Source organism: Strigops habroptila, chromosome Z (assembly GCF_004027225.2).
Source record: "Strigops habroptila isolate Jane chromosome Z, bStrHab1.2.pri, whole genome shotgun sequence".
Classification (NCBI taxonomy): Eukaryota; Metazoa; Chordata; class Aves; order Psittaciformes; family Psittacidae; genus Strigops; species Strigops habroptila.
This window is the reverse complement of record NC_044302.2, coordinates 2,466,313-2,479,066: the sequence shown is the minus strand read 5'-3', so window position 1 is coordinate 2,479,066 and position 12,754 is coordinate 2,466,313. Positions and strand designations below refer to the sequence as shown.

Here is a 12,754-nt window from a genome sequence, read left to right as displayed (position 1 = left end):
TCTGGCGCCTGTTCCAAGTCGCTGCGCTTCAGTGCAGACGGTGCAAGAGGCAAAAAAAAAAGAGAATCTTTATTTAAAACTACTTAATAGTCGCAAGATCAAGCAGAACAAATGGAAAAGCATGTTCTGAGGGAAATGTGACTTCTAGAGCTCAAATGGCACTTGAAGTCCCCATCAAAGAACGTTCAGCTGAGGTTACACAGAGCCAGGAGAAGGAAGCAGGGAAACCAGCATGGATTACTGCATCCCAGGCAGGTAAAGCAAAGCCATGAGGAACCTCGGGTATTTAGCACAACTACACCACTAACACATACATTGGAGTGGCCTCGTGAAGCAACTGGGTGTTAAGAAGTAATTAGTGGAGCAAGCAAGAGAGTCACAGACATAAGGGAGAGAAGTGAAGAAAGACCAGCAAAAATAGTTCAAATTAATAAAATCATTTCCAAAGCCAAAAGGCCTCGGTGCAGTCATCTCAGCAAACAGCCCAACAGGCACAGACAGAACTTCCCAGAGTTCATCCCTGCCCTTTTTGCAGATATGGACCAACTACAGCAGATACTTAAAAACCAAGGCAGTATCTAAAGCAGAGCCTAATATCCTAATATTCAAAGGATGCGAGGTCTGCTGCAGCCCCAAGGTAGGCTGTTCTCATGCTAGCAACCTTCCTAAGAAACCCAATGCTTTCAGTCCCATTTCTTTAGCTTCATCTTCCAGCCAGCAGGGACTTTCCTCTGTTTCAACACACAGGCTGGAACAAAGCGAGCGGGATGGGTGTCAGACAAGGTCGGCCCAAATCCGGAGGGCAGCAGATGTTTAGAAGGCGACTGTGCTCCCAGCACCCTGCCCAGGCTCTGGCAGTCATTAAGGGACAGGCTTCCAACCCACCAGATGCTCTCAACTTTCTCCTTGCTAAGCTTGTGTTTCCAAGTCCTACCACATGAAATGAGTCTTCTGAGCCCCATTCAGCCAACCAGCCTCTTCTTTTCTCTTTTTTTTAAGTGAATACTATGTTAATCTCATTAGCTATGCTACTGCAAAGCCAGTCTGCGAGTTGGTCCCACCTACTACCCCAATAATCTTCAGCAGCTCCCATAACAGGGGGAGCACTCTACCCCCAGGGGTACTGGGGAACAAGAAACAGTACTGGGTTTAGGATAAACCCAACTTTATGGTGCCAGGCCAATGCAAACAGCAGCAATCCAGAGACCCAGAGCATCCCTTCTACTCTATCCCAGTGGCGAGCAGCGCGTGTCACTGGCCTTACCCAGCCCCTGGCACTGCTCGCTCATCCTGCTTGGCTCCAGCACACCCACACCTCAAGAATGTCCCTGCACCACACCTACACCTACTTACCAACATACAGCCCAGCCTCAGCACCTCCAGCCCCACACAAGTCTCCCCTGCACATGAGCAGCAGCAGGTAATGGTTGATGGTGCTTCTGCTGAGCTCTCCCATTTCTGTACAATTACAGGGCTCAAACAACAAAATGCTGAGGGTCTCGAGTGTGCTTGGACATCATTTGGAGAGCGTGGCCTTGACCCTTGCTCATAACAGCACCAGTGTTCAGGACATCCCTTGGGGAGAACCCAAACCAGAAATCCCAACCAGCGCAGTCTTTAGTTCAGTCCCATCTCACGTTCATGACTGAGAACAACAGAAACACGTTCTGTGACCCCAAACAAATTCATGTGGGAAAACACTGCGTTTAAAAGGCAAAGAGTCACCTGATGGCAACACACCTACACAGAACGCTCAGGCCTGCACCCGGGGAAAGAATTTAATCATTAGTTTCTGCTTCCCCATGGGAGCCAAGGCACCTCCTATGACCAAAGCACTGGGTTGCCTCTTCTCCAACACTTCTGACCCAGCACTTGAGGAGATGAAGAGATGCCGTGGCACGAGTGCTGCACCACAAACATGGGGACAAGGTGGGTGAGGATGGTGAAGGTGGCAAAGCCCTCTCTAAGGGCAGGAGCACCGATGTCTGCACACACACAGCCCCTTCTGAAGAGAGGCAGCGCCATCGGGGAGGCCACAATGGCCAGGATGTCCCAATAGGTGGGTGCGAGGAGCCTCACAGTGAAGGTTTCCCCGCACAAGCCAGGGTCCCCGAGGAGGAAGCACCTTCACTGATGAGCAGATCACTGGCACTAATTCCTGTGAGCTTGTTTGGTAGTTCAGAGCTGACAAAACAGAGCGGGCAAGAACAAGTGAGATTCCTACTTCCTGATATGTATGATCGAAGGGCACAAACACAGCAGAGGGAAAATCCACATGCTGCCCTTCACAAGGAGGCAGCAGCGCTGACCAGATAGGTCTGTAAATGGGATTAAGAGGAAGATGGCTCTACTGCATCCAGTCCTTTCCTCCAGGGCTGGAAACTCACCCTCCTGACAGCCAGGTCTCCACAACAGGGAACCAGCCTTTTGCTTTTACCCTCTTTGTTCTTCCAAGCCACTCTCTCCCTAGTGTTTACCTCACAGACCTGCCATCTCCCCCTGGCTCACAATTCCTCCTTCTCTGGAAAGGCTTTGAGATGCACATTATACGAGATACACAGAAATAAATTGGTTTTAATCCTCCAGATTCTAGTGCTCCCAAACAAGGATCTTAAAGAGCTTTGCAAACAATGGATTAAGCCTTAAGACTCCCTGAGAGGTCAGAAAGTGCCTCTAAGAAGCAGAGGAAGGTGAGTGAGGCTGAAGGCTCTACAATGCAACTTTATCATCATGCAGAAGTGACCTGTTTCTATAGGCACAAACACAAGTGAGTCTACCACCAATCCAGCATCGGCCTAATGACACCTTTACCATTTCGCTCCAGACTCTGAAGCAGCTTCAAACCCACCACACAGCTTTCAAATGCCAAGCTCTTGTTTTCTTTCCCACCTTTAAGCATCAGGGTTAGGGTTATCCTAACCACCCCGGGGATGGCAGCACCACCAGGTCCCGAAGCTGTGGACGCACACGAGGCTTCTCTTGGAGCACTAGTAAGGTTTGGTGACAACGTGGCTTTCCTCCACAGGCACACAGGAAGCTTTCTCAACGTGTATTTCCAGCAGCTCACCGGATGCAGTCCTACAGAGAAAGGCACCTTCTTGGTTAGCTCCTCAGTGTTACGATGACTTTGGGTCACTGTCTGCAACCTATATTAGTGTGACGTCACATATTCTTACAGCCCGCTCTGTAAAGCCCTTATTTTTCTTCCCAACTATATTTTGCATACATCTTGTAAACAAGCTTTACATCCTTTTGATCAGCACTCTGCACGGAGCCCGGGGAGGGGGAGGAGACTTCCTGTTCCACTATTGCAATCGCTCTCAGCAACGTACTGCGCTCAGCTCTTGCCGCCCCGTGAGCAGTGATGAAATGTTCTATTTTGGTGGCTTTTTCTTCATCTCTGTAGCAAGCGGGCTGTGCTCTAGTCCAGCACCGCTGCTGAGCTGAATGTGGTTTTTGACATTCATTTTAAAGCGGCAGAGCGATTTGCTGCAGCATCTCCTTTTCAGGCCAAGATGGCCAACTGAGAACCCTGTTCTCTAGCCAAAATGCCTTCACGCTACCTGGCTTCTCTGTTTCCCTGCCAGTTGCCTGAAAGCAGACATTTTCGCTGAAGAACTTGTTTACAGAAAACCCAGACTCCTGTATGCTGTGGAGCACCACCGTGTTTTCTTGCTGTTGCTTATCTGCTGCAGATAAGTCCAGTTCCTGCTTGCCCACAGGCAAGCAGCCAAACTCTGATATCTCCCTGTACCTCGTGGTGACTTCACGTGCGCCAGCCCCCGCTTCTGTTACGCCCGTGGCCTTCGCGAGGTACAGCCTGACCGGACCACGCGCCGACACAGTGCTCATAGGCAATACCCTGTCCTTGTTCCAGAGACACAACAGCAGCTGGAGCTGCAGAAGGTTGTTATCATCCTCCCTTTGGAAAGACCAAACACCCACAGACACTGCTGGGCGCTGGAGGCGTCCAGAAGTGTAAATAGTTAAAGGCAATCGCTGGTGCTCTCTTGAGACTCCAGCTCACCACTTCCACGTCCTCCCTTTGCCAGCTCATGTGAGGAGCTTATAAAACCAGCACGCTGTAGGCAGCAAGGCAGGAATGTTATGGAGTCAGTTACTAATACAGTGTTTTGCGTATTGTGTTTCAAACACTACATGCTCCTACATGTTCAGTGTCAACAAGGGGAAAAAATTGTCAGACCAAAATGAAATCTTCCTAATATGAGTTATTAGCTAACCAGCAGGCTACCAGGTGCACCGCAAGGACCCCGCAGGAATATTCCAGCATTCATTCCAATCCTTTCCTTTGGGGAACAATTTCAGTTCCTTTCCTAGTGATTTCCCTACTCTGGCTGCAATCAGTGTGTTTCCTAGCTCTGCCCGCTGCAGTCCAGCACAGGCTTCCACATGGTCTGCAACCAGGAGAGTTATCACTCAGACAGAAATGCTTTATGCTTATCAGTGAGATGAACAGTGAGTACCTGGCAGGTTTAGGATACAAAACAGGGAGGAAAAATACATGCAGCATAGACTCTTCTGGGTGAAAACACTTCCAAATTCAAAGGAAAGCATTTTGTTTCCAACAAATAGAACATATTAGATGAAGCTGTGGGTGTGCTACTCTTACAGATGCTCTGTGTGAACCAAAATTTGATGAAATTATTACGGAAACATTCCACCATCTCCCAAAATAAGCATCTCTGTGTGTCTTTGCCTGGCTAGATCATGAAAAAAGCCCTGCATAGTGGAGCTCAGTTTCCATTTCCTCGCACACTCCTACCAGGGCTGAGCTTACAAGCAAACGCACCGACCTTTCCTCAAAGAAATCAGTGTTTGCTGTTCCTTATAAATTTGCAGGATTTTGGCTGGCTTCCACTTCACCCACTTTTGAATACGACGCTCCCCACCCCCACACAACTGTTCCTTTCTGAGGGATGACAGGCTATCCGAAAAAACAGAGGAGCGCTCCAGCATCCTCCCCGGATGGCACCGCTCCGGCGGCAGACAAAGGAGCACCGGCAGTGTCGGACCAACCTGTTGCAGGAGCACCTCGCCGTGGTTCAGTGCACCCATTCTTCCTGACCTCCCTTTGAGAATGACATTTTTCCAGCACTCCCTGTGCTCCTGATTTTCAAACAATCATTGGAGGCACATTTTAACTCTTTATTATTTTCCTATCAAAAACATCGGACCTGGAATCCCTTGCAAAAGGCCCCCGTGGTTACTAGAAGGATCACCCCGCAACCTTGCTCTGCTTTTCTGTCACTGATGATGTGGTACACAAAGAATGAGATTTTTCAATTTGTTTTGTCCACGAGCCAAAAAATTCCTGTTAATGGGCTGAATATGGTGCCTGTGCTAGGCTCCCACCGCTCCCGCTCAACTCCCGCTCACAACAGGCACTACCTACAACGCAGAGCTGGCCTCCTTTTGCAGGAAAATAAGGCCAAACCAGCTAGAAAGCATGTTTGGAATCTGGAGATTAATTCCATGTAAACTAATGCATTCAAACCTCTTTGTACAGCTTCAGAAAGGGCTGTCTGATCCCAGCGAGAACTAGGGCAGCACATACCCACGCCGTACGATGGGGAGAGCTGCCTCCATTTTGGAACTCTTTCCTAAAGCTCACCACCACGAATGCAGAAGCAGCGTCCTGCCGCGGCCACCCGCCCGTGCCATGGACCATCACCGCGGCCCATCGCAGGCAGGGAGCACGGGGCCAGGGGCAGCCTGCAGGGAGACAAAGAGGGGCCAAGAGGGTAGGGCAGCAGGGTCAGGAGGCGGGAGGGCTCCCACGGGAGCCTCTGCCCTGGACCCGCAGCTTTTGTTCGTCGGAAAATGCCGGGAGCAACAAAGCGCTGCGAGGCCATGGGGGGATCCATGCTCCTGCCCATGCCACAGCGCTCCCCTCGCCAATGGCTCCTGCTTCTCTCACCGTCTCGCTTGCTCTCTCTGGGAGATAAATTATTCAGAATGAAACCATTTTGAACTCTGTTGGGATGCTGAGCAAAGCTAAGATGGGTGGTGCTGCAGAGGAAGCTGTCAGGGACAGGACCAGGTCCTTCCTCACACAGAAGGTTGCAAGCGCAATCACAGCCAAGCCCACCTCGAACCCAATGCCACACAACACAGGAATAACTGAACACAAAGCTCTAAGAGTTCCCATCACACCCAGAGACACAACCCGAGTGCAAGGCCCAGGACCTGCTATGCCAAACCCATTCATGGAGGCTTGCAAAAAGCCACTCCATCAGTGATGTGTGAGCACTAAATGCCCTTATTCCTGTATTTTCTTCCTGCTGGCAAGCTATAAAGCAGCAGAAGTAAGGACAGCTGAGCAGGGTATGGTTTGCATGGGATCTTGATGTGCCAGAGGGGCTCCCCACACTGCAGGCTATTGCCATGCTTAGGTGGGAGGTGATAGCTCCCATCAGAGAAAACATAGGGCCGAGGCTGTGGAGGTGTTCCACAGCCAAGACCCTGCCATGCTGCTGGGAGGACTGGGCCACCCTGCAAAAGCAATGGGCAGCACAGAACCGCTGTGGAGGACAGGAGCTCTCCCAGTATGGGATGGATTCCCAGAGAGGTCCCTGGCCTCGAGACCCAGCACTGAGCTGCTTTCCACCAGGACTGCACCAGTGGGACCCTCTGTACTGGGCTGTCTGATGTGCAGCAAGTGGCCAGTGATGGTTTGCACCACATATGCTCCTTAGACACGAGCACCAGGAAGGTATTTGGCATGGAGCCCCACCATACAGCTATATTCAGGGCCATCAACAAAAAGGTAGTTCAGAAGAGAGCAGGGGTTTTGTGTTGTTTTGCTTTTAAACGAGGAGACAAAATAATGAAATGGCCTGGAAACTATTCTACATTAGAAGTCACTATAGCACTAAAACCCTAGCTCTGACAGTTCTGGGTGAAGCCCTTTAGAAGTTACCATGGTAGTCGATGCAGCTATTCGCCCACTCCTTCTTCAATAATGCTGGATTATTGTTTTTAATGCGATTCAACCACAAACAAGCAAATGTTGCTGAAGGAAAAAGTACTTTCTCACACCACAACACACACCCCCCCCAAGCCTTTATCTGTGCCACAAGCGCACAGCTAAGGAGGAGGCAGCAGGTAACGGGGAGCCAAGCCAAACACACAATGCTGGACTTTGCTCCTTCTCTCTCCAGGGAGAGAGGAAATTTAAGAAGCAGATTCAGGATTTCAGCATCCATTTCACTTTCCCTGCCCCCTCCTGAACTATCGCTCCCTGGGCCCCAAACGGCTATTCAGATGCTATGTCAGCTGAATGCTCCGCTCGCTTCCTCTCTCAAACACCAGCTCAGCAAGCCTCGCAACACGCTCCATGTCAGACGAGAAAGCCAAGTATTTTTGGAATACATCTCTCCTCCTTTTAATTAAGGGCCCAGGTAGAGAGCAGCTCACACAGAAGTGCTCGCTCGGCAAAGCTGCATCCAGCAAAGCTGACAGAGGCAAGTCAGAGCAAGACAAGACCCAGACAAAGGAAAGCAAACACGGGCTGCAAGGGAGGAGCAGGATACAACTGCATTGACCTGCCCGGCTGTTATTTTCGCAATCCAGCCGAGGTCTAGAAACTCCTGTGGCCAAAGGGAAGGCTTCTCCCGGCTGAGAACGCCTGGCAGCAGCCTCCCCGGCAGCACAGCCCTCGTCCCCAAACTGAAAACCTCTCAAAGCCCAGTCACTGCAGGTAACCGGTGGAGGCTGAGAAATCACCTCCCCATGTGCCAGATAAACCCCGCTCCCTCCCCAGGGACCCCCTGGCCCAGGGGCACCACAGGAACAGGGGCTGCCACGGCTCAGCCCCCCCCAAAATGCGCAGCTCCTAGCGGGGTGAGGCAGATGTGAGAGGGAATAAGCAGCTTCCACCACTAAGCCGGGGAAGGCAAGACTGAGCCTGCACGCCGCGCGTGCCAGGGGTGCCATGCCATGGGCCCGGTGCTGGCCTAAGCAACACGTACTGCTGGCTCTACAGAAATAATATTCCTCATTCTTAATCCGGTATAAATTATTTGTTACAATAAAGACTCGCACTGAAAGCCTTGAGGCTTTACTAACAAAGCTGGGCTTGCACGCAAGCTGCCAGGGTTTGAGAACTGGTTTAATCAGCTGGAGAAGCTGTGAGCGCGCTGGGGGAGCACGTTCGGGCTTCGCAAGACACAGTTTGAGTGACTCTTTAAGCAGCAATTCCTTCCCACACTCCCCTCGACTCCGACTCACACGGACAGGGAACAACTCAAGCTGGGAGGCGCTTTGTCACAGTATGAACTGGGAGCACACCATCACCACCGTGACCCTTGAATAGGTCCATCCACTGAGGGATTCGTGTTCTTGGTGAGGAGCAGCTTCTGTGCCCAAGCGTGTTTCCAGCCAGCACCCGGCAAGCAGCAAGCCAACAACTTTCAAGAGGAATTAAGGCCACAGCTTCCGTGGAGTTACGCTGGTGGAAGGCAGCTTTGTTAAACCGAAATGAAAGCTAAACCCGTGCTACGTTCACCCCATTGTTCTTTGCCTTTTCTAATAGCTGTTTTCTCTCCTCCATCACTCCCAGGCTTCGCACGCTCAGCTGTGACTCTTTGTGCCTCCCTTTCGCTGCCTTCTGCTTCTGTTTGTCCTTTTGATCTCCACTTCTCAGCTTGTTTTCTGCTGCGGCCCCATCCCCCACGCCCCATTTCCACTTTTATTAGGGTGCGAGGCAGAACGGCTCAAAGGATGAACAATGCGTTTCAGCTGAAAAGGCTTTGAAGCTGAATTGGGTTGTTTACTGACAGATTCTCCGCTCTCCTCCTGAAATCAGTATTTTACCTCTACCCAAGCACTTGCTGTTTATTTTCAGATGGAAGCAATTATGAAAAGCTGATGCCACTTAAATGCATGAAACCAGGATCAGGAGCACCGGAGTATGATCACTTTAACAAGAAACAGCAAACAAACAACAAAACACTACAACTGCACCTCCCCAAAGCCCACAGTTTCTAGAAGTTATTTCTGAGTGCAATTGTAAAGTTTCTGCTGCTGCAAGGACAGGTTAAAGCTTCAACCAGCTCCTAAACGTGAGCCAGCACACTGGTTTGTGTTAGAGACAAGCGTGCTGTCCTTCCACCCAGACTAGGAACGTGTACCACAAAGCTGCTTTCCATCCAAGAGCAACTCCAAAGCATTACTTCAATTAATGTGTGCTCTTTCAAGTTTAAATACTGAAACTCTTTAAGCAACTTACAGCAAGTGACAAAGCACAGCCATGCGGCTCCTGCCCTCATTGTCACTTCCCAGCCAAAAGCTGGATCTTTCTTACAGAACCAGCATCTCCCAAAGATGATCCCTGTGCTGGGAACACTGTCCATAAATTAAGAGGCCGGACAGGAGATGAAAAAGCAGAATACCATGAGCTGTGAAGAGAAGATTTTAGTGCTTTGGTCTGGTTGGTGCAGCCACCTCCATCAGCCAGCATGCCCAACACCAACCAGGCAGAACACATTAAACCAGCAGCAAGCAAAAGGCCAGGACAAGCCTGTGAGGTTTGCATCTCAGCCACAACCGTGAGGCTCGAGCAGAAATACAGACTAACGTCTGGGACAAGAGCAGCACCTTAGGGCCCACAAGCACCCCAAAACCCCAGAAACCATGAAAGCTGGGCAACCCCTGCCAGCTCCCCAGTGCAAGAACCAACCTCTGCATGCTCAATAGTGAATTAAAGTAAATTAAACCTCAGCTCACGCAAGGTGTACGATTGCTTTTTCATCACAGACAGGTAAATTTTCAAGCTGACTGACCAAACAAAGAAAACATAAAGTACTTGAGGCTAAATTACGCCCCTCTGACTACAAGCTATAAATTTTGTTATTCAAAATTCAAGATTTGCAAGCTGTAGAGGAGGTTTGGGAGCTGTTAATCAATGACTGAAATGAAAGATAATGCTTTACATGATGCACAGAGCTTCCTCCGAGGGAAGAGAGATTAACTCTCTAGATCACAGCCCTCAACCATACAAGTTTATTTCCTTACCATCACTATACCTTAAGTAATTTAAGACAATATTAAACAAGTAACAGAAAACAATTTTAAGCAAAGAGATTTTATTTCTATGGAATAAAATTTCATTTCTTAAAATAAACCCATCTACCTGCAAACACTGCAGCTGGAGACAGCCTCCTTTAAAGAATATGGGCACTGGGAAACGAAATTGCCTAGAAACTCCCTAGGCAGAAGCCAGACCTGCCTGGCCCAGGCTTGGCTACTTAGGCCTCACTTAGTTAAGGGACAGGGAGAAATTCAAGCAAAAATCATATTAAGTGCTTCAAAAAGACTCGCAGAGCGTATCATGAGGTAGCTCTGTAGATCAGGTGTTTGCAAAGGTGTCTCGGTTCAGAAAAAGCAGTCCTAAGAACCTGAAAAGCACCCACCAACACGCCACCAACAGACTGGCTGCTGGTTTTCCTACCCCTGTTCTTGCCCCCAGGAGTTCAGACCCAGGATGACATGACATTAGACTAACGACCAGTTTGGACTTTGCTTACGTAACAGCTATATTTGATCTAAATTCTACAAGATAAGGTGGAAGGTTGCCCTGTCCCTCCTTCAATACCACAATTTTAGCACATGAGTGCACCAGAACAATGTGTGGAGGGGCATGGAAACCCGCCCTTAACCTCAGCTCCTGGCCTGACCAGAAACACTGACTCCACCTTATGGGATCATGGCAGCGCTCAGTTATTGGGATCCCTGAAGTGAAAAGCACCAAAGGATGAAATTCAAAATCTACAGTGCGTCCTAAAGAGGAATAACGTCCTTACTCCTCCTTGAGCCCACCTGCACGTCTGAAGACTCCCAAGCTACACACTCGCTGGACAGTCTCATTTAACCTCTACTGAGTAAATCCTTTAAACACTTTTTATGATAAAAATGTAATTGTGGCAGTTGAAGAAGCAGATTTCAGAAACAACAGACTAGCATTTCCAAATGAAAGCACATGAACATGCGTTGTGCATAGATAATATAGAATAGGTTTGGGTTGAAGGGACCTTAAATCTCACCCAGTTCCAACCCCTGCCACGGGCAGGGACACCTTCCACTAGAGCAGGTTGCTCCAAGCCCCTGTGTCCAACCTGGCCTTGAACACTGCCAGGGATGGGGCAGCCACAGCTTCTCTGGGCACCCTGTGCCAGCGCCTCAGCACCCTCACAGGGAAGAGCTTCTGCCTCAGAGCTCATCTCAATCTCCCTTCAGTCAGTTTAAAGCCATTCCCATCCTTATATATGTTAAATTCACAAAACCTCCAGCAGAGCAGTAATTACAGAAGGGATGTTGCTAATTGTTTTGAATTCCCCAGAAAAAGAAAAAATTACATGCTTCAAAACAAGTCATTTGAAAACAAAACTGTCAATAACTTGGAAATATTTTTCCTGTTACTACAACAAAGAAAAAAGCTTCATGTACCTTCTACTTTAATCAGAAGTGAGGAAAATTACAGCAGTGAGGTCTGTTGCCAGGTTTCGAGGTCTGCTGGTGGCTGGCCCAAAACACGCAGAGCTGCACTCGGGTGCCTAGGGTGGTTTTGTTCCCTCCTCCTTAGGCACACACAAACCTCCTCAGGGTTAATTTTGGAAGCAGGGTAGGTTTTATCACCCTCTGCCTTCCTGAAACAGTTTCAATGTGGAAGCAACATCAGCAGTACTGCAAAACCTCACACGTCTCCTAAACTAGTTCTTAGTTCCCAAAACTACTCATCAACTCAGACTTGATGCAGTAACATGCAAAGAGAACCAAGGCCACTGAATGAAGAATTCAGTGTCTGAAGGGAGCTACGAGGATGCCAGAGAGGGACTCTTCATCAGGGACTGCTGTGACAGGACAAGGGGTGATAGGTTCAATTAAACAGGGGAGATTTAGGTTAGATACAGGTCAGAAGCTCTTCCCTGTGAGGGTGCTGAGGCGCTGGCACAGACTTTTCCCAGAGAAGCTGTGGCTGCCCCATCTCTGGCAGTGTTCAAGGCCAGGTTGGACACAGGGGCTTGGAGCAACCTGCTCTAGTGGAAGGTGTCCCTGCCTGTGGCAGGGGTTGGAATTGGATGAGCTTTCAGGTCCCTTCCAACACAAACCAGTCTGGGATTCTATGATTCTCAGATTCCCTACAGCACCAACACATCACATGGCATGGATCAGCTCTCCTGCTCGTCTTCCACTGGGAAGGAAGACAGGAGCCTCCAGAGCACTGGGGACAGCGTGAACCATAGAATCACAGAATCTACGAGGATCTGTGCAGAGGAGCTCGCCTGGGCTCACCGGATCCTGAAGCTCCATTCGAGATGTTTCTCATGAGAAGGATTAGGAATTATGGGCTGCAAATGGAAGAAACATCTGCTGGGTAGCAGGCAGCCATCAGGCTCATCAGTGGCACAGGAAGAGAAATCCTCTGAAGGCTTTCAATGGAGCACAGAGCAAGCTCCCACCAGTGAGCCAGCGCTGATTGCAGCCTGACATCAAAGCAGAAAACATCCACGGTGGGTTTTTGTGTGAATTATTCTTCCTGGCATGTGTGAGACGCCGACTGAATCCCTGATCAGACGGGGAAGGCGGTTAGTCTGGGTTTGGGGCAGGGAGCAGCGGAGGCAGCCGGGGCCAGGGATGGAGTCAGGGATGGAGTTCAGGCTGTGCTACACCACGAGCCTGCCTGATTGAGGAGGTTTGCAACACCCTATGGAGCCCTGGTAATTTAATCTCTTAC

At 49.6% G+C, this 12,754-nt stretch overlaps 1 protein-coding gene across 7 annotated transcripts in view; it reads right to left on the bottom strand.

Annotated features, from left to right (window-relative positions):
• Window positions 1-12,754, bottom strand: part of ANKRD11 (ankyrin repeat domain 11) — a 150,261-nt gene that overhangs the window by 77,125 nt on the left and 60,382 nt on the right. For 3 of the 7 annotated variants that reach the window (XM_030512003.1, XM_030512000.1, XM_030511999.1), the window contains exon 3: window positions 2,890-3,078. The exons of the other annotated variants lie outside the window; for them this stretch is intronic. The gene's annotated coding sequence lies outside the window, so the exon portion shown is untranslated. The remainder of the gene's footprint in view (window positions 1-2,889; window positions 3,079-12,754) is intronic. 7 annotated transcript variants of the gene reach the window in all.